Source organism: Pleuronectes platessa, chromosome 2 (genome assembly GCF_947347685.1).
Source record: "Pleuronectes platessa chromosome 2, fPlePla1.1, whole genome shotgun sequence".
In the NCBI taxonomy this organism is placed as follows: domain Eukaryota; kingdom Metazoa; phylum Chordata; class Actinopteri; order Pleuronectiformes; family Pleuronectidae; genus Pleuronectes; species Pleuronectes platessa.
Genome location: NC_070627.1, coordinates 28673370 through 28694872, shown reverse-complemented (window position 1 = coordinate 28694872; position 21503 = coordinate 28673370). Strand labels below are relative to the sequence as shown.

Sequence of the window (21503 nt, the reverse complement as noted above, 5' to 3'; positions counted from 1 at the left end):
CTGGCACTTCTGCTTGACCCACAAATACATGTTGGCTCCCATTTGTTTTTCTCATTAGAGTAGCCATATCCAAATGTTAGCAATTTGTTACATAGAGTACTTTGTGAAAACTAAAGTATAGCTTACTGTCCCAAATCTCTCACAAAAAGAAGCAACAAGCTACATAGCATGCCTTGGAATTCTGTTCAGCAAGCATTTCAGAATCTCAAATGCTGCTTCCGTTTGGGAGGTTCCTCTCTCTGCTCGTGTTTCCTTTCAAACCTCTGTGATGAGCCTTGCATGATCTTGGTTTGAGCTTGAGTGTGACAGACAGAGCAGTGACATACTGAGAATAATGTAGAGTTGGCCATCCCTAGTTTTTCTCAAATTTGCCACCGCATCTGCAAAATCACACTCAATGACAGAAATGGCGAACGGAGTGGCTATGAGTCACAAAAAAAATTTGCAAGAACATTCTGACCTCACATTGTTGGAAAATAGTTGAGACATAGGAAGTTGTTTCTGCCCAGTTTCGAGCTGGGGACTTTTCGCGTGTAAAGCGAACGTGATAACCACTACATTACAGAAACAGACATAGCATGATCCCCCTTGGCCCGATACTGGAAAATACACCATAACCACTGGGTCCCATAATTGTTTTTCTGAGAAGAGCCAAATCCAATTGATAAGAATTTGTTACAAGGAGTCCTTTGAGATTTCATAAGAGAGATTCAAAACTGGACTGAATTCAACTGGGCTCAATGTTACCTGTGACCAAGTGGCTCAACCACTGTTGAGGTACACGCCTTACGTGCAAGCAACCAGCAAATAACATCAGTTTAGACTCAATCTGATGGTGGGAATATGTGACCCATTCTCAAAGAGAACAGGCAGGTTGTGTGTTGTTGTTATCATCCGGTTACCACTGTATAGACATTAATAGTTGAAGGCAGTTGTTATGGGGGATGGGAGCAAAGCCTAACCTTGAGAGCTGCATCCTGGAGCATTACTTCTGATTTGCCCTGTAGTGAATATTGAGCAGAAAACAAAGATGGTCTCCTCGTCGGGGAATCGAACCCCGGTCTTCCGCGTGACAGGCGGAGATACTTGCCACTATACTAACGAGGACTGCTTCACTGCAAAACTCGGCCATTTCTCAAAAAAGATGGCGCTGTTCTGACTTTTAATACATTGTATTCTTCCTGTTTGGGGGATGATGACAAATCTTTTGCTGTACTGGCTTTCTTATCCAGTAAACTGGATTTTGAAAAGGACTGAGGACTTACATTGGCAACTTTGTGTTCGATCAATTTGCAATGGTTTCATATACGCTCAGAGTATCTGCAATTGGGATGAATGCTGAATCCAACTGGGCCTTAATAGCCTAAATGGCATGGGCTGAGCCAAGTCGTCCACTTGACCTTTATCGCAGGCAAAGTCCTCTAGCTTTGTCTTTGGGATCACAACGTATGACCTGGTCAGATGGGATATGTTGAAAAAAAAACTACAAAATGTGATACTTCTGCCAGGGGCTCTCAGCCCTTGTACTGGACTGCACGCTGGGTCCCTCTTGAGGACACTGCCTCATTTGTGGAACAGAACTTATCAAACTTAAGTTTCTTTCACATGGGGCTGCGAGTCCCTCTGGATCTGAAGAAAGCAAAGAACCATAGGCGATCATGATCTTCTGATCCACAACCAGTTCAGAATCTGTAATGCTGCTTTCATTTGGGAGGTTCTTTTCTTTGCTGGTGTCTCCTTTCAAACCCCTGGAATGAGCCTTGCCATCCCAAATTGTTCTCAATGTTGCCACCAGATCTGCAAAAACAATCACTGTGAAAAAAAGTCAAGTGTGATTTTCTTCATGGATCCTTGGAACAACACTATGAAACCCAGTATATCAAATGGAGACACAGAAGTTGGGTACCAAGTAGTTGGACTAAAGCATCATCCCAAAAAGATGTTTCTGCCCAGTTTCGAGCTGGGGACCTTTCGCGTGTGAAGCGAACGTGATAACCACTACACTACAGAAACTGACATTTCACCGGGCACTTCTGCTTGACCCACAAATACATGTTGGCTCCCATTTGTTTTTCTCATTAGAGTAGCCATATCCAAATGTTAGCAATTTGTTACATAGAGTACTTTGTGAAAACTAAAGTATAGCTTACTGTCCCAAATCTCTCACAAAAAGAAGCAACAAGCTACATAGCATGCCTTGGAATTCTGTTCAGCAAGCATTTCAGAATCTCAAATGCTGCTTCCGTTTGGGAGGTTCCTCTCTCTGCTCGTGTTTCCTTTCAAACCTCTGTGATGAGCCTTGCATGATCTTGGTTTGAGCTTGAGTGTGACAGACAGAGCAGTGACATACTGAGAATAATGTAGAGTTGGCCATCCCTAGTTTTTCTCAAATTTGCCACCGCATCTGCAAAATCACACTCAATGACAGAAATGGCGAACGGAGTGGCTATGAGTCACAAAAAAAATTTGCAAGAACATTCTGACCTCACATTGTTGGAAAATAGTTGAGACATAGGAAGTTGTTTCTGCCCAGTTTCGAGCTGGGGACTTTTCGCGTGTAAAGCGAACGTGATAACCACTACATTACAGAAACAGACATAGCATGATCCCCCTTGGCCTGATACTGGAAAATACACCATAACCACTGGGTCCCATAATTGTTTTTCTGAGAAGAGCCAAATCCAATTGATAAGAATTTGTTACAAGGAGTCCTTTGAGATTTCATAAGAGAGATTCAAAACTGGACTGAATTCAACTGGGCTCAATGTTACCTGTGACCAAGTGGCTCAACCACTGTTGAGGTACACGCCTTACGTGCAAGCAACCAGCAAATAACATCAGTTTAGACTCAATCTGATGGTGGGAATATGTGACCCATTCTCAAAGAGAACAGGCAGGTTGTGTGTTGTTGTTATGAAGTTGTTGTCATCCGGTTACCACTGTATAGACATTAATAGTTGAAGGCAGTTGTTATGGGGGATGGGAGCAAAGCCTAACCTTGAGAGCTGCATCCTGGAGCATTACTTCTGATTTGCCCTGTAGTGAAGATTGAGCAGAAAACAAAGATGGACTCCTCGTCGGGGAATCGAACCCCGGTCTTCTGCGTGACAGGCGGAGATACTTGCCACTATACTAACGAGGACTGCTTCACTGCAAAACTCGGCCATTTCTCAAAAAAGGTGGCGCTGTTCTGACTTTTAGTACATTGTACTCTTCCTGTTTGGGGGATGATGACAAATCTTTTGCTGTACTGGCTTTCTTATCCAGTAAACTGGATTTTGAAAAGGACTGAGGACTTACATTGGCAACTTTGTGTTCGATCAATTTGCAATGGTTTCATATACGCTCAGAGTATCTGCAATTGGGATGAATGCTGAATCCAACTGGGCCTTAATAGCCTAAATGGCATGGGCTGAGCCAAGTCGTCCACTTGACCTTTATCGCAGGCAAAGTCCTCCAGCTTTGTCTTTGGGATCACAACGTATGACCTGGTCAGATGGGATATGTTGAAAAAAAAACTACAAAATGTGATACTTCTGCCAGGGGCTCTCAGCCCTTGTACTGGACTGCACGCTGGGTCCCTCTTGAGGACACTGCCTCATTTGTGGAACAGAACTTATCAAACTTAAGTTTCTTTCACATGGGGCTGCGAGTCCCTCTGGATCTGAAGAAAGCAAAGAACCATAGGCGATCATGATCTTCTGATCCACAACCAGTTCAGAATCTGTAATGCTGCTTTCATTTGGGAGGTTCTTTTCTTTGCTGGTGTCTCCTTTCAAACCCCTGGAATGAGCCTTGCCATCCCAAATTGTTCTCAATGTTGCCACCAGATCTGCAAAAACAATCACTGTGAAAAAAAGTCAAGTGTGATTTTCTTCATGGATCCTTGGAACAACACTATGAAACCCAGTATATCAAATGGAGACACAGAAGTTGGGTACCAAGTAGTTGGACTAAAGCATCATCCCAAAAAGATGTTTCTGCCAAGTTTCGAGCTGGGGACCTTTCGCGTGTGAAGCGAACGTGATAACCACTACACTACAGAAACTGACATTTCACCTGGCACTTCTGCTTGACCCACAAATACATGTTGGCTCCCATTTGTTTTTCTCATTAGAGTAGCCATATCCAAATGTTAGCAATTTGTTACATAGAGTACTTTGTGAAAACTAAAGTATAGCTTACTGTCCCAAATCTCTCACAAAAAGAAGCAACAAGCTACATAGCATGCCTTGGAATTCTGTTCAGCAAGCATTTCAGAATCTCAAATGCTGCTTCCGTTTGGGAGGTTCCTCTCTCTGCTCGTGTTTCCTTTCAAACCTCTGTGATGAGCCTTGCATGATCTTGGTTTGAGCTTGAGTGTGACAGACAGAGCATTGACATACTGAGAATAATGTAGAGTTGGCCATCCCTAGTTTTTCTCAAATTTGCCACCGCATCTGCAAAATCACACTCAATGACAGAAATGGCGAACGGAGTGGCTATGAGTCACAAAAAAAATTTGCAAGAACATTCTGACCTCACATTGTTGGAAAATAGTTGAGACATAGGAAGTTGTTTCTGCCCAGTTTCGAGCTGGGGACTTTTCGCGTGTAAAGCGAACGTGATAACCACTACACTACAGAAACAGACATAGCATGATCCCCCTTGGCCCGATACTGGACAATACACCATAACCACTGGGTCCCATAATTGTTTTTCTGAGAAGAGCCAAATCCAATTGATAAGAATTTGTTACAAGGAGTCCTTTGAGATTTCATAAGAGAGATTCAAAACTGGACTGAATTCAACTGGGCTCAATGTTACCTGTGACCAAGTGGCTCAACCACTGTTGAGGTACACGCCTTACGTGCAAGCAACCAGCAAATAACATCAGTTTAGACTCAATCTGATGGTGGGAATATGTGACCCATTCTCAAAGAGAACAGGCAGGTTGTGTGTTGTTGTTATCATCCGGTTACCACTGTATAGACATTAATAGTTGAAGGCAGTTGTTATGGGGGATGGGAGCAAAGCCTAACCTTGAGAGCTGCATCCTGGAGCATTACTTCTGATTTGCCCTGTAGTGAATATTGAGCAGAAAACAAAGATGGTCTCCTCGTCGGGGAATCGAACCCCGGTCTTCCGCGTGACAGGCGGAGATACTTGCCACTATACTAACGAGGACTGCTTCACTGCAAAACTCGGCCATTTCTCAAAAAAGATGGCGCTGTTCTGACTTTTAATACATTGTATTCTTCCTGTTTGGGGGATGATGACAAATCTTTTGCTGTACTGGCTTTCTTATCCAGTAAACTGGATTTTGAAAAGGACTGAGGACTTACATTGGCAACTTTGTGTTCGATCAATTTGCAATGGTTTCATATACGCTCAGAGTATCTGCAATTGGGATGAATGCTGAATCCAACTGGGCCTTAATAGCCTAAATGGCATGGGCTGAGCCAAGTCGTCCACTTGACCTTTATCGCAGGCAAAGTCCTCTAGCTTTGTCTTTGGGATCACAACATATGACCTGGTCAGATAGGATATGTTGAAAAAAGACCTACAAAATATGAGGCTTCTGCCAGGGGCTCTCCGCCCTTGTACTGGACTGCACTCTGGGTCCCTCTTGAGGACACTGCCTCATTTGTGGAACAGAACTTATCAAACTTAAGTTTCTTTCACATGGGGCTGCGAGTCCCTCTGGATCTGAAGAAAGCAAAGAACCATAGGCGATCATGATCTTCTGATCCACAACCAGTTCAGAATCTGTAATGCTGCTTTCATTTGGGAGGTTCTTTTCTTTGCTGGTGTCTCCTTTCAAACCCCTGGAATGAGCCTTGCCATCCAACATTGTTCTCAATGTTGCCACCAGATCTGCAAAAACAATCACTGTGAAAAAAAGTCAAGTGTGATTTTCTTCATGGATCCTTGGAACAACACTCTATGAAACCAAGTATATCAAATGGAGACACAGAAGTTGGGTACCAAGTAGTTGGACTAAAGCATCATCCCAAAAAGATGTTTCTGCCCAGTTTCGAGCTGGGGACCTTTCGCGTGTGAAGCGAATGTGATAACCACTACACTACAGAATCTGACATTTCACCTGGCACTTCTGCTTGACCCACAAATACATGTTGGCTCCCATTTGTTTTTCTCATTAGAGTAGCCATATCCAAATGTTAGCAATTTGTTACATAGAGTACTTTGTGAAAACTAAAGTATAGCTTACTGTCCCAAATCTCTCACAAAAAGAAGCAACAAGCTACATAGCATGCCTTGGAATTCTGTTCAGCAAGCATTTCAGAATCTCAAATGCTGCTTCCGTTTGGGAGGTTCCTCTCTCTGCTCGTGTTTCCTTTCAAACCTCTGTGATGAGCCTTGCATGATCTTGGTTTGAGCTTGAGTGTGACAGACAGAGCAGTGACATACTGAGAATAATGTAGAGTTGGCCATCCCTAGTTTTTCTCAAATTTGCCACCGCATCTGCAAAATCACACTCAATGACAGAAATGGCGAACGGAGTGGCTATGAGTCACAAAAAAAATTTGCAAGAACATTCTGACCTCACATTGTTGGAAAATAGTTGAGACATAGGAAGTTGTTTCTGCCCAGTTTCGAGCTGGGGACTTTTCGCGTGTAAAGCGAACGTGATAACCACTACATTACAGAAACAGACATAGCATGATCCCCCTTGGCCCGATACTGGAAAATACACCATAACCACTGGGTCCCATAATTGTTTTTCTGAGAAGAGCCAAATCCAATTGATAAGAATTTGTTACAAGGAGTCCTTTGAGATTTCATAAGAGAGATTCAAAACTGGACTGAATTCAACTGGGCTCAATGTTACCTGTGACCAAGTGGCTCAACCACTGTTGAGGTACACGCCTTACGTGCAAGCAACCAGCAAATAACATCAGTTTAGACTCAATCTGATGGTGGGAATATGTGACCCATTCTCAAAGAGAACAGGCAGGTTGTGTGTTGTTGTTATCATCCGGTTACCACTGTATAGACATTAATAGTTGAAGGCAGTTGTTATGGGGGATGGGAGCAAAGCCTAACCTTGAGAGCTGCATCCTGGAGCATTACTTCTGATTTGCCCTGTAGTGAATATTGAGCAGAAAACAAAGATGGTCTCCTCGTCGGGGAATCGAACCCCGGTCTTCCGCGTGACAGGCGGAGATACTTGCCACTATACTAACGAGGACTGCTTCACTGCAAAACTCGGCCATTTCTCAAAAAAGATGGCGCTGTTCTGACTTTTAATACATTGTATTCTTCCTGTTTGGGGGATGATGACAAATCTTTTGCTGTACTGGCTTTCTTATCCAGTAAACTGGATTTTGAAAAGGACTGAGGACTTACATTGGCAACTTTGTGTTCGATCAATTTGCAATGGTTTCATATACGCTCAGAGTATCTGCAATTGGGATGAATGCTGAATCCAACTGGGCCTTAATAGCCTAAATGGCATGGGCTGAGCCAAGTCGTCCACTTGACCTTTATCGCAGGCAAAGTCCTCTAGCTTTGTCTTTGGGATCACAACGTATGACCTGGTCAGATGGGATATGTTGAAAAAAAAACTACAAAATGTGATACTTCTGCCAGGGGCTCTCAGCCCTTGTACTGGACTGCACGCTGGGTCCCTCTTGAGGACACTGCCTCATTTGTGGAACAGAACTTATCAAACTTAAGTTTCTTTCACATGGGGCTGCGAGTCCCTCTGGATCTGAAGAAAGCAAAGAACCATAGGCGATCATGATCTTCTGATCCACAACCAGTTCAGAATCTGTAATGCTGCTTTCATTTGGGAGGTTCTTTTCTTTGCTGGTGTCTCCTTTCAAACCCCTGGAATGAGCCTTGCCATCCCAAATTGTTCTCAATGTTGCCACCAGATCTGCAAAAACAATCACTGTGAAAAAAAGTCAAGTGTGATTTTCTTCATGGATCCTTGGAACAACACTATGAAACCCAGTATATCAAATGGAGACACAGAAGTTGGGTACCAAGTAGTTGGACTAAAGCATCATCCCAAAAAGATGTTTCTGCCCAGTTTCGAGCTGGGGACCTTTCGCGTGTGAAGCGAACGTGATAACCACTACACTACAGAAACTGACATTTCACCGGGCACTTCTGCTTGACCCACAAATACATGTTGGCTCCCATTTGTTTTTCTCATTAGAGTAGCCATATCCAAATGTTAGCAATTTGTTACATAGAGTACTTTGTGAAAACTAAAGTATAGCTTACTGTCCCAAATCTCTCACAAAAAGAAGCAACAAGCTACATAGCATGCCTTGGAATTCTGTTCAGCAAGCATTTCAGAATCTCAAATGCTGCTTCCGTTTGGGAGGTTCCTCTCTCTGCTCGTGTTTCCTTTCAAACCTCTGTGATGAGCCTTGCATGATCTTGGTTTGAGCTTGAGTGTGACAGACAGAGCAGTGACATACTGAGAATAATGTAGAGTTGGCCATCCCTAGTTTTTCTCAAATTTGCCACCGCATCTGCAAAATCACACTCAATGACAGAAATGGCGAACGGAGTGGCTATGAGTCACAAAAAAAATTTGCAAGAACATTCTGACCTCACATTGTTGGAAAATAGTTGAGACATAGGAAGTTGTTTCTGCCCAGTTTCGAGCTGGGGACTTTTCGCGTGTAAAGCGAACGTGATAACCACTACATTACAGAAACAGACATAGCATGATCCCCCTTGGCCTGATACTGGAAAATACACCATAACCACTGGGTCCCATAATTGTTTTTCTGAGAAGAGCCAAATCCAATTGATAAGAATTTGTTACAAGGAGTCCTTTGAGATTTCATAAGAGAGATTCAAAACTGGACTGAATTCAACTGGGCTCAATGTTACCTGTGACCAAGTGGCTCAACCACTGTTGAGGTACACGCCTTACGTGCAAGCAACCAGCAAATAACATCAGTTTAGACTCAATCTGATGGTGGGAATATGTGACCCATTCTCAAAGAGAACAGGCAGGTTGTGTGTTGTTGTTATGAAGTTGTTGTCATCCGGTTACCACTGTATAGACATTAATAGTTGAAGGCAGTTGTTATGGGGGATGGGAGCAAAGCCTAACCTTGAGAGCTGCATCCTGGAGCATTACTTCTGATTTGCCCTGTAGTGAATATTGAGCAGAAAACAAAGATGGTCTCCTCGTCGGGGAATCGAACCCCGGTCTTCCGCGTGACAGGCGGAGATACTTGCCACTATACTAACGAGGACTGCTTCACTGCAAAACTCGGCCATTTCTCAAAAAAGATGGCGCTGTTCTGACTTTTAATACATTGTATTCTTCCTGTTTGGGGGATGAGGACAAATCTTTTGCTGTACTGGCTTTCTTATCCAGTAAACTGGATTTTGAAAAGGACTGAGGACTTACATTGGCAACTTTGTGTTCGATCAATTTGCAATGGTTTCATATACGCTCAGAGTATCTGCAATTGGGATGAATGCTGAATCCAACTGGGCCTTAATAGCCTAAATGGCATGGGCTGAGCCAAGTCGTCCACTTGACCTTTATCGCAGGCAAAGTCCTCCAGCTTTGTCTTTGGGATCACAACGTATGACCTGGTCAGATGGGATATGTTGAAAAAAAAACTACAAAATGTGATACTTCTGCCAGGGGCTCTCAGCCCTTGTACTGGACTGCACGCTGGGTCCCTCTTGAGGACACTGCCTCATTTGTGGAACAGAACTTATCAAACTTAAGTTTCTTTCACATGGGGCTGCGAGTCCCTCTGGATCTGAAGAAAGCAAAGAACCATAGGCGATCATGATCTTCTGATCCACAACCAGTTCAGAATCTGTAATGCTGCTTTCATTTGGGAGGTTCTTTTCTTTGCTGGTGTCTCCTTTCAAACCCCTGGAATGAGCCTTGCCATCCCAAATTGTTCTCAATGTTGCCACCAGATCTGCAAAAACAATCACTGTGAAAAAAAGTCAAGTGTGATTTTCTTCATGGATCCTTGGAACAACACTATGAAACCCAGTATATCAAATGGAGACACAGAAGTTGGGTACCAAGTAGTTGGACTAAAGCATCATCCCAAAAAGATGTTTCTGCCCAGTTTCGAGCTGGGGACCTTTCGCGTGTGAAGCGAACGTGATAACCACTACACTACAGAAACTGACATTTCACCTGGCACTTCTGCTTGACCCACAAATACATGTTGGCTCCCATTTGTTTTTCTCATTAGAGTAGCCATATCCAAATGTTAGCAATTTGTTACATAGAGTACTTTGTGAAAACTAAAGTATAGCTTACTGTCCCAAATCTCTCACAAAAAGAAGCAACAAGCTACATAGCATGCCTTGGAATTCTGTTCAGCAAGCATTTCAGAATCTCAAATGCTGCTTCCGTTTGGGAGGTTCCTCTCTCTGCTCGTGTTTCCTTTCAAACCTCTGTGATGAGCCTTGCATGATCTTGGTTTGAGCTTGAGTGTGACAGACAGAGCAGTGACATACTGAGAATAATGTAGAGTTGGCCATCCCTAGTTTTTCTCAAATTTGCCACCGCATCTGCAAAATCACACTCAATGACAGAAATGGCGAACGGAGTGGCTATGAGTCACAAAAAAAATTTGTAAGAACATTTTGACCTCACATTGTTGGAAAATAGTTGAGACATAGGAAGTTGTTTCTGCCCAGTTTCGAGCTGGGGACTTTTTGCGTGTAAAGCGAACGTGATAACCACTACACTACAGAAACAGACATAGCATGATCCCCCTTGGCCCGACACTGGAAAATACACCATAACCACTGGGTCCCATAATTGTTTTTCTGAGAAGAGCCAAATCCAATTGATAAGAATTTGTTACAAGGAGTTCTTTGAGATTTCATAAGAGAGATTCAAAACTGGACTGAATCCAACTGGGCTCAATGTTACCTGTGACCAAGTGGCTCAACCACTGTTGAGGTACACGCCTTACGTGCAAGCAACCAGCAAATAACATCAGTTTAGACTCAATCTGATGGTGGGAATATGTGACCCATTCTCAAAGAGAACAGGCAGGTTGTGTGTTGTTGTTATGAAGTTGTTGTCATCCGGTTACCACTGTATAGACATTAATAGTTGAAGGCAGTTGTTATGGGGGATGGGAGCAAAGCCTAACCTTGAGAGCTGCATCCTGGAGCATTACTTCTGATTTGCCCTGTAGTGAATATTGAGCAGAAAACAAAGATGGTCTCCTCGTCGGGGAATCGAACCCCGGTCTTCCGCGTGACAGGCGGAGATACTTGCCACTATACTAACGAGGACTGCTTCACTGCAAAACTCGGCCATTTCTCAAAAAAGATGGCGCTGTTCTGACTTTTAATACATTGTATTCTTCCTGTTTGGGGGATGATGACAAATCTTTTGCTGTACTGGCTTTCTTATCCAGTAAACTGGATTTTGAAAAGGACTGAGGACTTACATTGGCAACTTTGTGTTCGATCAATTTGCAATGGTTTCATATACGCTCAGAGTATCTGCAATTGGGATGAATGCTGAATCCAACTGGGCCTTAATAGCCTAAATGGCATGGGCTGAGCCAAGTCGTCCACTTGACCTTTATCGCAGGCAAAGTCCTCCAGCTTTGTCTTTGGGATCACAACGTATGACCTGGTCAGATGGGATATGTTGAAAAAAAAACTACAAAATGTGATACTTCTGCCAGGGGCTCTCAGCCCTTGTACTGGACTGCACGCTGGGTCCCTCTTGAGGACACTGCCTCATTTGTGGAACAGAACTTATCAAACTTAAGTTTCTTTCACATGGGGCTGCGAGTCCCTCTGGATCTGAAGAAAGCAAAGAACCATAGGCGATCATGATCTTCTGATCCACAACCAGTTCAGAATCTGTAATGCTGCTTTCATTTGGGAGGTTCTTTTCTTTGCTGGTGTCTCCTTTCAAACCCCTGGAATGAGCCTTGCCATCCCAAATTGTTCTCAATGTTGCCACCAGATCTGCAAAAACAATCACTGTGAAAAAAAGTCAAGTGTGATTTTCTTCATGGATCCTTGGAACAACACTATGAAACCCAGTATATCAAATGGAGACACAGAAGTTGGGTACCAAGTAGTTGGACTAAAGCATCATCCCAAAAAGATGTTTCTGCCCAGTTTCGAGCTGGGGACCTTTCGCGTGTGAAGCGAACGTGATAACCACTACACTACAGAAACTGACATTTCACCTGGCACTTCTGCTTGACCCACAAATACATGTTGGCTCCCATTTGTTTTTCTCATTAGAGTAGCCATATCCAAATGTTAGCAATTTGTTACATAGAGTACTTTGTGAAAACTAAAGTATAGCTTACTGTCCCAAATCTCTCACAAAAAGAAGCAACAAGCTACATAGCATGCCTTGGAATTCTGTTCAGCAAGCATTTCAGAATCTCAAATGCTGCTTCCGTTTGGGAGGTTCCTCTCTCTGCTCGTGTTTCCTTTCAAACCTCTGTGATGAGCCTTGCATGATCTTGGTTTGAGCTTGAGTGTGACAGACAGAGCAGTGACATACTGAGAATAATGTAGAGTTGGCCATCCCTAGTTTTTCTCAAATTTGCCACCGCATCTGCAAAATCACACTCAATGACAGAAATGGCGAACGGAGTGGCTATGAGTCACAAAAAAAATTTGCAAGAACATTCTGACCTCACATTGTTGGAAAATAGTTGAGACATAGGAAGTTGTTTCTGCCCAGTTTCGAGCTGGGGACTTTTCGCGTGTAAAGCGAACGTGATAACCACTACATTACAGAAACAGACATAGCATGATCCCCCTTGGCCTGATACTGGAAAATACACCATAACCACTGGGTCCCATAATTGTTTTTCTGAGAAGAGCCAAATCCAATTGATAAGAATTTGTTACAAGGAGTCCTTTGAGATTTCATAAGAGAGATTCAAAACTGGACTGAATTCAACTGGGCTCAATGTTACCTGTGACCAAGTGGCTCAACCACTGTTGAGGTACACGCCTTACGTGCAAGCAACCAGCAAATAACATCAGTTTAGACTCAATCTGATGGTGGGAATATGTGACCCATTCTCAAAGAGAACAGGCAGGTTGTGTGTTGTTGTTATGAAGTTGTTGTCATCCGGTTACCACTGTATAGACATTAATAGTTGAAGGCAGTTGTTATGGGGGATGGGAGCAAAGCCTAACCTTGAGAGCTGCATCCTGGAGCATTACTTCTGATTTGCCCTGTAGTGAATATTGAGCAGAAAACAAAGATGGTCTCCTCGTCGGGGAATCGAACCCCGGTCTTCCGCGTGACAGGCGGAGATACTTGCCACTATACTAACGAGGACTGCTTCACTGCAAAACTCGGCCATTTCTCAAAAAAGATGGCGCTGTTCTGACTTTTAATACATTGTATTCTTCCTGTTTGGGGGATGAGGACAAATCTTTTGCTGTACTGGCTTTCTTATCCAGTAAACTGGATTTTGAAAAGGACTGAGGACTTACATTGGCAACTTTGTGTTCGATCAATTTGCAATGGTTTCATATACGCTCAGAGTATCTGCAATTGGGATGAATGCTGAATCCAACTGGGCCTTAATAGCCTAAATGGCATGGGCTGAGCCAAGTCGTCCACTTGACCTTTATCGCAGGCAAAGTCCTCCAGCTTTGTCTTTGGGATCACAACGTATGACCTGGTCAGATGGGATATGTTGAAAAAAAAACTACAAAATGTGATACTTCTGCCAGGGGCTCTCAGCCCTTGTACTGGACTGCACGCTGGGTCCCTCTTGAGGACACTGCCTCATTTGTGGAACAGAACTTATCAAACTTAAGTTTCTTTCACATGGGGCTGCGAGTCCCTCTGGATCTGAAGAAAGCAAAGAACCATAGGCGATCATGATCTTCTGATCCACAACCAGTTCAGAATCTGTAATGCTGCTTTCATTTGGGAGGTTCTTTTCTTTGCTGGTGTCTCCTTTCAAACCCCTGGAATGAGCCTTGCCATCCCAAATTGTTCTCAATGTTGCCACCAGATCTGCAAAAACAATCACTGTGAAAAAAAGTCAAGTGTGATTTTCTTCATGGATCCTTGGAACAACACTATGAAACCCAGTATATCAAATGGAGACACAGAAGTTGGGTACCAAGTAGTTGGACTAAAGCATCATCCCAAAAAGATGTTTCTGCCCAGTTTCGAGCTGGGGACCTTTCGCGTGTGAAGCGAACGTGATAACCACTACACTACAGAAACTGACATTTCACCTGGCACTTCTGCTTGACCCACAAATACATGTTGGCTCCCATTTGTTTTTCTCATTAGAGTAGCCATATCCAAATGTTAGCAATTTGTTACATAGAGTACTTTGTGAAAACTAAAGTATAGCTTACTGTCCCAAATCTCTCACAAAAAGAAGCAACAAGCTACATAGCATGCCTTGGAATTCTGTTCAGCAAGCATTTCAGAATCTCAAATGCTGCTTCCGTTTGGGAGGTTCCTCTCTCTGCTCGTGTTTCCTTTCAAACCTCTGTGATGAGCCTTGCATGATCTTGGTTTGAGCTTGAGTGTGACAGACAGAGCAGTGACATACTGAGAATAATGTAGAGTTGGCCATCCCTAGTTTTTCTCAAATTTGCCACCGCATCTGCAAAATCACACTCAATGACAGAAATGGCGAACGGAGTGGCTATGAGTCACAAAAAAAATTTGTAAGAACATTTTGACCTCACATTGTTGGAAAATAGTTGAGACATAGGAAGTTGTTTCTGCCCAGTTTCGAGCTGGGGACTTTTTGCGTGTAAAGCGAACGTGATAACCACTACACTACAGAAACAGACATAGCATGATCCCCCTTGGCCCGACACTGGAAAATACACCATAACCACTGGGTCCCATAATTGTTTTTCTGAGAAGAGCCAAATCCAATTGATAAGAATTTGTTACAAGGAGTTCTTTGAGATTTCATAAGAGAGATTCAAAACTGGACTGAATCCAACTGGGCTCAATGTTACCTGTGACCAAGTGGCTCAACCACTGTTGAGGTACACGCCTTACGTGCAAGCAACCAGCAAATAACATCAGTTTAGACTCAATCTGATGGTGGGAATATGTGACCCATTCTCAAAGAGAACAGGCAGGTTGTGTGTTGTTGTTATGAAGTTGTTGTCATCCGGTTACCACTGTATAGACATTAATAGTTGAAGGCAGTTGTTATGGGGGATGGGAGCAAAGCCTAACCTTGAGAGCTGCATCCTGGAGCATTACTTCTGATTTGCCCTGTAGTGAATATTGAGCAGAAAACAAAGATGGTCTCCTCGTCGGGGAATCGAACCCCGGTCTTCCGCGTGACAGGCGGAGATACTTGCCACTATACTAACGAGGACTGCTTCACTGCAAAACTCGGCCATTTCTCAAAAAAGATGGCGCTGTTCTGACTTTTAATACATTGTATTCTTCCTGTTTGGGGGATGATGACAAATCTTTTGCTGTACTGGCTTTCTTATCCAGTAAACTGGATTTTGAAAAGGACTGAGGACTTACATTGGCAACTTTGTGTTCGATCAATTTGCAATGGTTTCATATACGCTCAGAGTATCTGCAATTGGGATGAATGCTGAATCCAACTGGGCCTTAATAGCCTAAATGGCATGGGCTGAGCCAAGTCGTCCACTTGACCTTTATCGCAGGCAAAGTCCTCCAGCTTTGTCTTTGGGATCACAACGTATGACCTGGTCAGATGGGATATGTTGAAAAAAAAACTACAAAATGTGATACTTCTGCCAGGGGCTCTCAGCCCTTGTACTGGACTGCACGCTGGGTCCCTCTTGAGGACACTGCCTCATTTGTGGAACAGAACTTATCAAACTTAAGTTTCTTTCACATGGGGCTGCGAGTCCCTCTGGATCTGAAGAAAGCAAAGAACCATAGGCGATCATGATCTTCTGATCCACAACCAGTTCAGAATCTGTAATGCTGCTTTCATTTGGGAGGTTCTTTTCTTTGCTGGTGTCTCCTTTCAAACCCCTGGAATGAGCCTTGCCATCCCAAATTGTTCTCAATGTTGCCACCAGATCTGCAAAAACAATCACTGTGAAAAAAAGTCAAGTGTGATTTTCTTCATGGATCCTTGGAACAACACTATGAAACCCAGTATATCAAATGGAGACACAGAAGTTGGGTACCAAGTAGTTGGACTAAAGCATCATCCCAAAAAGATGTTTCTGCCCAGTTTCGAGCTGGGGACCTTTCGCGTGTGAAGCGAACGTGATAACCACTACACTACAGAAACTGACATTTCACCTGGCACTTCTGCTTGACCCACAAATACATGTTGGCTCCCATTTGTTTTTCTCATTAGAGTAGCCATATCCAAATGTTAGCAATTTGTTACATAGAGTACTTTGTGAAAACTAAAGTATAGCTTACTGTCCCAAATCTCTCACAAAAAGAAGCAACAAGCTACATAGCATGCCTTGGAATTCTGTTCAGCAAGCATTTCAGAATCTCAAATGCTGCTTCCGTTTGGGAGGTTCCTCTCTCTGCTCGTGTTTCCTTTCAAACCTCTGTGATGAGCCTTGCATGATCTTGGTTTGAGCTTGAGTGTGACAGACAGAGCAGTGACATACTGAGAATAATGTAGAGTTGGCCATCCCTAGTTTTTCTCAAATTTGCCACCGCATCTGCAAAATCACACTCAATGACAGAAATGGCGAACGGAGTGGCTATGAGTCACAAAAAAAATTTGCAAGAACATTCTGACCTCACATTGTTGGAAAATAGTTGAGACATAGGAAGTTGTTTCTGCCCAGTTTCGAGCTGGGGACTTTTCGCGTGTAAAGCGAACGTGATAACCACTACATTACAGAAACAGACATAGCATGATCCCCCTTGGCCTGATACTGGAAAATACACCATAACCACTGGGTCCCATAATTGTTTTTCTGAGAAGAGCCAAATCCAATTGATAAGAATTTGTTACAAGGAGTCCTTTGAGATTTCATAAGAGAGATTCAAAACTGGACTGAATTCAACTGGGCTCAATGTTACCTGTGACCAAGTGGCTCAACCACTGTTGAGGTACACGCCTTACGTGCAAGCAACCAGCAAATAACATCAGTTTAGACTCAATCTGATGGTGGGAATATGTGACCCATTCTCAAAGAGAACAGGCAGGTTGTGTGTTGTTGTTATCATCCGGTTACCACTGTATAGACATTAATAGTTGAAGGCAGTTGTTATGGGGGATGGGAGCAAAGCCTAACCTTGAGAGCTGCATCCTGGAGCATTACTTCTGATTTGCCCTGTAGTGAATATTGAGCAGAAAACAAAGATGGTCTCCTCGTCGGGATATCGAACCCCGGTCTTCCGCGTGACAGGCGGAGATACTTGCCACTATACTAACGAGGACTGCTTCACTGCAAAACTCGGCCATTTCTCAAAAAAGACGGCGCTGTTCTGACTTTTAATACATTGTATTCTTCCTGTTTGGGGGATGATGACAAATCTTTTGCTGTACTGGCTTTCTTATCCAGTAAACTGGATTTTGAAAAGGACTGAGGACTTACATTGGCAACTTTGTGTTCGATCAATTTGCAATGGTTTCATATACGCTCAGAGTATCTGCAATTGGGATGAATGCTGAATCCAACTGGGCCTTAATAGCCTAAATGGCATGGGCTGAGCCAAGTCATCCACTTGACCTTTATCGCAGGCAAAGTCCTCCAGCTTTGTCTTTGGGATCACAACGTATGACCTGGTCAGATGGGATATGTTGAAAAAAAAACTACAAAATGTGATACTTCTGCCAGGGGCTCTCAGCCCTTGTACTGGACTGCACGCTGGGTCCCTCTTGAGGACACTGCCTCATTTGTGGAACAGAACTTATCAAACTTAAGTTTCTTTCACATGGGGCTGCGAGTCCCTCTGGATCTGAAGAAAGCAAAGAACCATAGGCGATCATGATCTTCTGATCCACAACCAGTTCAGAATCTGTAATGCTGCTTTCATTTGGGAGGTTCTTTTCTTTGCTGGTGTCTCCTTTCAAACCCCTGGAATGAGCCTTGCCATCCCAAATTGTTCTCAATGTTGCCACCAGATCTGCAAAAACAATCACTGTGAAAAAAAGTCAAGTGTGATTTTCTTCATGGATCCTTGGAACAACACTATGAAACCCAGTATATCAAATGGAGACACAGAAGTTGGGTACCAAGTAGTTGGACTAAAGCATCATCCCAAAAAGATGTTTCTGCCCAGTTTCGAGCTGGGGACCTTTCGCATGTGAAGCGAACGTGATAACCACTACACTACAGAAACTGACATTTCACCGGGCACTTCTGCTTGACCCACAAATACATGTTGGCTCCCATTTGTTTTTCTCATTAGAGTAGCCATATCCAAATGTTAGCAATTTGTTACATAGAGTACTTTGTGAAAACTAAAGTATAGCTTACTGTCCCAAATCTCTCACAAAAAGAAGCAACAAGCTACATAGCATGCCTTGGAATTCTGTTCAGCAAGCATTTCAGAATCTCAAATGCTGCTTCCGTTTGGGAGGTTCCTCTCTCTGCTCGTGTTTCCTTTCAAACCTCTGTGATGAGCCTTGCATGATCTTGGTTTGAGCTTGAGTGTGACAGACAGAGCAGTGACATACTGAGAATAATGTAGAGTTGGCCATCCCTAGTTTTTCTCAAATTTGCCACCGCATCTGCAAAATCACACTCAATGACAGAAATGGCGAACGGAGTGGCTATGAGTCACAAAAAAAATTTGCAAGAACATTCTGACCTCACATTGTTGGAAAATAGTTGAGACATAGGAAGTTGTTTCTGCCCAGTTTCGAGCTGGGGACTTTTCGCGTGTAAAGCGAACGTGATAACCACTACACTACAGAAACAGACATAGCATGATCCCCCTTGGCCCGACACTGGAAAATACACCATAACCACTGGGTCCCATAATTGTTTTTCTGAGAAGAGCCAAATCCAATTGATAAGAATTTGTTACAAGGAGTTCTTTGAGATTTCATAAGAGAGATTCAAAACTGGACTGAATCCAACTGGGCTCAATTATACCTGTGACCAAGTGGCTCAACCACTGTTGAGGTACACGCCTTACGTGCAAGCAACCAGCAAATAACATCAGTTTAGACTCAATCTGATGGTGGGAATATGTGACCCATTCTCAAAGAGAACAGGCAGGTTGTGTGTTGTTGTTATCATCCGGTTACCACTGTATAGACATTAATAGTTGAAGGCAGTTGTTATGGGGGATGGGAGCAAAGCCTAACCTTGAGAGCTGCATCCTGGAGCATTACTTCTGATTTGCCCTGTAGTGAATATTGAGCAGAAAACAAAGATGGTCTCCTCGTCGGGATATCGAACCCCGGTCTTCCGCGTGACAGGCGGAGATACTTGCCACTATACTAACGAGGACTGCTTCACTGCAAAACTCGGCCATTTCTCAAAAAAGACGGCGCTGTTCTGACTTTTAATACATTGTATTCTTCCTGTTTGGGGGATGATGACAAATCTTTTGCTGTACTGGCTTTCTTATCCAGTAAACTGGATTTTGAAAAGGACTGAGGACTTACATTGGCAACTTTGTGTTCGATCAATTTGCAATGGTTTCATATACGCTCAGAGTATCTGCAATTGGGATGAATGCTGAATCCAACTGGGCCTTAATAGCCTAAATGGCATGGGCTGAGCCAAGTCGTCCACTTGACCTTTATCGCAGGCAAAGTCCTCCAGCTTTGTCTTTGGGATCACAACGTATGACCTGGTCAGATGGGATATGTTGAAAAAAAAACTACAAAATGTGATACTTCTGCCAGGGGCTCTCAGCCCTTGTACTGGACTGCACGCTGGGTCCCTCTTGAGGACACTGCCTCATTTGTGGAACAGAACTTATCAAACTTAAGTTTCTTTCACATGGGGCTGCGAGTCCCTCTGGATCTGAAGAAAGCAAAGAACCATAGGCGATCATGATCTTCTGATCCACAACCAGTTCAGAATCTGTAATGCTGCTTTCATTTGGGAGGTTCTTTTCTTTGCTGGTGTCTCCTTTCAAACCCCTGGAATGAGCCTTGCCATCCCAAATTGTTCTCAATGTTGCCACCAGATCTGCAAAAACAATCACTGTGAAAAAAAGTCAAGTGTGATTTTCTTCATGGATCCTTGGAACAACACTATGAAACCCAGTATATCAAATGGAGACACAGAAGTTGGGTACCAAGTAGTTGGACTAAAGCATCATCCCAAAAAGATGTTTCTGCCCAGTTTCGAGCTGGGGACCTTTCGCGTGTGAAGCGAACGTGATAACCACTACACTACAGAAACTGACATTTCACCTGGCACTTCTGCTTGACCCACAAATACATGTTGGCTCCCATTTGTTTTTCTCATTAGAGTAGCCATATCCAAATGTTAGCAATTTGTTACATAGAGTACTTTGTGAAAACTAAAGTATAGCTTACTGTCCCAAATCTCTCACAAAAAGAAGCAACAAGCTACATAGCATGCCTTGGAATTCTGTTCAGCAAGCATTTCAGAATCTCAAATGCTGCTTCCGTTTGGGAGGTTCCTCTCTCTGCTCGTGTTTCCTTTCAAACCTCTGTGATGAGCCTTGCATGATCTTGGTTTGAGCTTGAGTGTGACAGACAGAGCAGTGACATACTGAGAATAATGTAGAGTTGGCCATCCCTAGTTTTTCTCAAATTTGCCACCGCATCTGCAAAATCACACTCAATGACAGAAATGGCGAACGGAGTGGCTATGAGTCACAAAAAAAATTTGTAAGAACATTTTGACCTCACATTGTTGGAAAATAGTTGAGACATAGGAAGTTGTTTCTGCCCAGTTTCGAGCTGGGGACTTTTCGCGTGTAAAGCGAACGTGATAACCACTACATTACAGAAACAGACATAGCATGATCCCCCTTGGCCTGATACTGGAAAATACACCATAACCACTGGGTCCCATAATTGTTTTTCTGAGAAGAGCCAAATCCAATTGATAAGAATTTGTTACAAGGAGTCCTTTGAGATTTCATAAGAGAGATTCAAAACTGGACTGAATTCAACTGGGCTCAATGTTACCTGTGACCAAGTGGCTCAACCACTGTTGAGGTACACGCCTTACGTGCAAGCAACCAGCAAATAACATCAGTTTAGACTCAATCTGATGGTGGGAATATGTGACCCATTCTCAAAGAGAACAGGCAGGTTGTGTGTTGTTGTTATGAAGTTGTTGTCATCCGGTTACCACTGTATAGACATTAATAGTTGAAGGCAGTTGTTATGGGGGATGGGAGCAAAGCCTAACCTTGAGAGCTGCATCCTGGAGCATTACTTCTGATTTGCCCTGTAGTGAATATTGAGCAGAAAACAAAGATGGTCTCCTCGTCGGGGAATCGAACCCCGGTCTTCCGCGTGACAGGCGGAGATACTTGCCACTATACTAACGAGGACTGCTTCACTGCAAAACTCGGCCATTTCTCAAAAAAGATGGCGCTGTTCTGACTTTTAATACATTGTATTCTTCCTGTTTGGGGGATG

General features: G+C 43.3%; 21 non-coding genes across 21 annotated transcripts; all 21 read right to left on the bottom strand.

Moving 5' to 3' along the window:
* Nucleotides 1-1035: 1035 nt before the first annotated feature.
* Nucleotides 1036-1107, bottom strand: trnad-guc (transfer RNA aspartic acid (anticodon GUC)). Its single transcript has one exon. It is a non-coding gene; the product is annotated as a tRNA-Asp (tRNA).
* Nucleotides 1108-1940: 833 nt separating this feature from the next.
* Nucleotides 1941-2013, bottom strand: trnav-cac (transfer RNA valine (anticodon CAC)). The gene has a single exon. It is a non-coding gene; the product is annotated as a tRNA-Val (tRNA).
* A 1057-nt stretch (nucleotides 2014-3070) lies between these two features.
* trnad-guc (transfer RNA aspartic acid (anticodon GUC)) lies at nucleotides 3071-3142 on the bottom strand. Its single transcript has one exon. It is a non-coding gene; the product is annotated as a tRNA-Asp (tRNA).
* An 833-nt stretch (nucleotides 3143-3975) lies between these two features.
* Nucleotides 3976-4048, bottom strand: trnav-cac (transfer RNA valine (anticodon CAC)). The gene has a single exon. It is a non-coding gene; the product is annotated as a tRNA-Val (tRNA).
* Nucleotides 4049-4555: 507 nt separating this feature from the next.
* trnav-uac (transfer RNA valine (anticodon UAC)) lies at nucleotides 4556-4628 on the bottom strand. Its single transcript has one exon. It is a non-coding gene; the product is annotated as a tRNA-Val (tRNA).
* Nucleotides 4629-5094: 466 nt separating this feature from the next.
* On the bottom strand, nucleotides 5095-5166 carry trnad-guc (transfer RNA aspartic acid (anticodon GUC)). The gene has a single exon. It is a non-coding gene; the product is annotated as a tRNA-Asp (tRNA).
* Nucleotides 5167-6001: 835 nt separating this feature from the next.
* Nucleotides 6002-6074, bottom strand: trnav-cac (transfer RNA valine (anticodon CAC)). Its single transcript has one exon. It is a non-coding gene; the product is annotated as a tRNA-Val (tRNA).
* A 1046-nt stretch (nucleotides 6075-7120) lies between these two features.
* trnad-guc (transfer RNA aspartic acid (anticodon GUC)) lies at nucleotides 7121-7192 on the bottom strand. The gene has a single exon. It is a non-coding gene; the product is annotated as a tRNA-Asp (tRNA).
* An 833-nt stretch (nucleotides 7193-8025) lies between these two features.
* Nucleotides 8026-8098, bottom strand: trnav-cac (transfer RNA valine (anticodon CAC)). Its single transcript has one exon. It is a non-coding gene; the product is annotated as a tRNA-Val (tRNA).
* A 1057-nt stretch (nucleotides 8099-9155) lies between these two features.
* On the bottom strand, nucleotides 9156-9227 carry trnad-guc (transfer RNA aspartic acid (anticodon GUC)). The gene has a single exon. It is a non-coding gene; the product is annotated as a tRNA-Asp (tRNA).
* Nucleotides 9228-10060: 833 nt separating this feature from the next.
* On the bottom strand, nucleotides 10061-10133 carry trnav-cac (transfer RNA valine (anticodon CAC)). The gene has a single exon. It is a non-coding gene; the product is annotated as a tRNA-Val (tRNA).
* A 1057-nt stretch (nucleotides 10134-11190) lies between these two features.
* Nucleotides 11191-11262, bottom strand: trnad-guc (transfer RNA aspartic acid (anticodon GUC)). The gene has a single exon. It is a non-coding gene; the product is annotated as a tRNA-Asp (tRNA).
* Nucleotides 11263-12095: 833 nt separating this feature from the next.
* Nucleotides 12096-12168, bottom strand: trnav-cac (transfer RNA valine (anticodon CAC)). Its single transcript has one exon. It is a non-coding gene; the product is annotated as a tRNA-Val (tRNA).
* A 1057-nt stretch (nucleotides 12169-13225) lies between these two features.
* On the bottom strand, nucleotides 13226-13297 carry trnad-guc (transfer RNA aspartic acid (anticodon GUC)). The gene has a single exon. It is a non-coding gene; the product is annotated as a tRNA-Asp (tRNA).
* Nucleotides 13298-14130: 833 nt separating this feature from the next.
* trnav-cac (transfer RNA valine (anticodon CAC)) lies at nucleotides 14131-14203 on the bottom strand. Its single transcript has one exon. It is a non-coding gene; the product is annotated as a tRNA-Val (tRNA).
* A 1057-nt stretch (nucleotides 14204-15260) lies between these two features.
* Nucleotides 15261-15332, bottom strand: trnad-guc (transfer RNA aspartic acid (anticodon GUC)). Its single transcript has one exon. It is a non-coding gene; the product is annotated as a tRNA-Asp (tRNA).
* An 833-nt stretch (nucleotides 15333-16165) lies between these two features.
* Nucleotides 16166-16238, bottom strand: trnav-cac (transfer RNA valine (anticodon CAC)). Its single transcript has one exon. It is a non-coding gene; the product is annotated as a tRNA-Val (tRNA).
* A 1951-nt stretch (nucleotides 16239-18189) lies between these two features.
* Nucleotides 18190-18262, bottom strand: trnav-cac (transfer RNA valine (anticodon CAC)). The gene has a single exon. It is a non-coding gene; the product is annotated as a tRNA-Val (tRNA).
* A 507-nt stretch (nucleotides 18263-18769) lies between these two features.
* Nucleotides 18770-18842, bottom strand: trnav-uac (transfer RNA valine (anticodon UAC)). The gene has a single exon. It is a non-coding gene; the product is annotated as a tRNA-Val (tRNA).
* Nucleotides 18843-20213: 1371 nt separating this feature from the next.
* Nucleotides 20214-20286, bottom strand: trnav-cac (transfer RNA valine (anticodon CAC)). The gene has a single exon. It is a non-coding gene; the product is annotated as a tRNA-Val (tRNA).
* Nucleotides 20287-21343: 1057 nt separating this feature from the next.
* trnad-guc (transfer RNA aspartic acid (anticodon GUC)) lies at nucleotides 21344-21415 on the bottom strand. Its single transcript has one exon. It is a non-coding gene; the product is annotated as a tRNA-Asp (tRNA).
* Nucleotides 21416-21503: the final 88 nt, after the last annotated feature.